The sequence below is a fragment of the Olea europaea genome, unplaced genomic scaffold (genome assembly GCF_002742605.1).
Source record: "Olea europaea var. sylvestris unplaced genomic scaffold, O_europaea_v1 scaffold1300, whole genome shotgun sequence".
Lineage (NCBI taxonomy): Eukaryota > Viridiplantae > Streptophyta > Magnoliopsida > Lamiales > Oleaceae > Olea > Olea europaea.
The window spans coordinates 203,058-203,780 of NW_019230466.1; the positions used below are offsets into that span (position 1 = coordinate 203,058).

Here is a 723-nt window from a genome sequence, read left to right on the forward strand (position 1 = left end):
TGGTCGCATGTAATGACATATAACCTTCTTTGCGTGATTAAGAACAGCCCAATTTTTAACTGTGTCGTCTCAAAAACTTCACAAAATGCTTGTCAAGAGAAAACTTCATTGAAATACATATGATGATTCTTATTCACATTAGAAGAAAATTTCTTCTTTACCATGGTAAGTACAAACTAAAAAGCGTAGATGTCATTATTCTTGCATTCCTTAGTTTATATTCATTCAGAAGACAGACATATAAATTTTTACATATATTACAATAACCACAATACAACAGAATATAAAGCTAACATGTCATTCAGAAGATGAATATGCATTAAGTAAATTACAATTATCACAAGCACAGAAGAATCATCATTCCAAACTCAACATTAACAATTGTCAGCTAACTTTTATAAATAAGAAATTTGCAGTTCTTTCCAGCCATAATGCAGTTCTACAATCAACCATAGTTTAACAGAGACGAGAATATAGTTACATACAAAAATAAATTGGAATAAAATTCCTAGCTTAAAAGAAATAAAGTTACCAAAGAACACTCTATGAGCAAAACCATGATAGCATTTTAGAATGGAACAACTGCGAATCTTAATATCTGCATGAAAGTTCCAGATGAGGCTGAACATTGCATTGTCCGTTGATGCCTGTGAATAATCATACTATAAAGCCCACAATCTATGTATCAAACATGTGCCTAAACGAGTCAAATATGAATATGGG

At 31.1% G+C, this 723-nt stretch overlaps 1 long non-coding RNA gene across 1 annotated transcript in view; it reads right to left on the reverse strand.

Annotated features, from left to right (window-relative positions):
• Positions 1-368: 368 nt before the first annotated feature.
• Positions 369-723, reverse strand: part of LOC111374840 — a 1,425-nt gene continuing 1,070 nt past the window's right edge. Inside the window, exon 2 of the long non-coding RNA XR_002699211.1 lies at positions 369-647. This is a non-coding gene — a long non-coding RNA (uncharacterized LOC111374840). The remainder of the gene's footprint in view (positions 648-723) is intronic.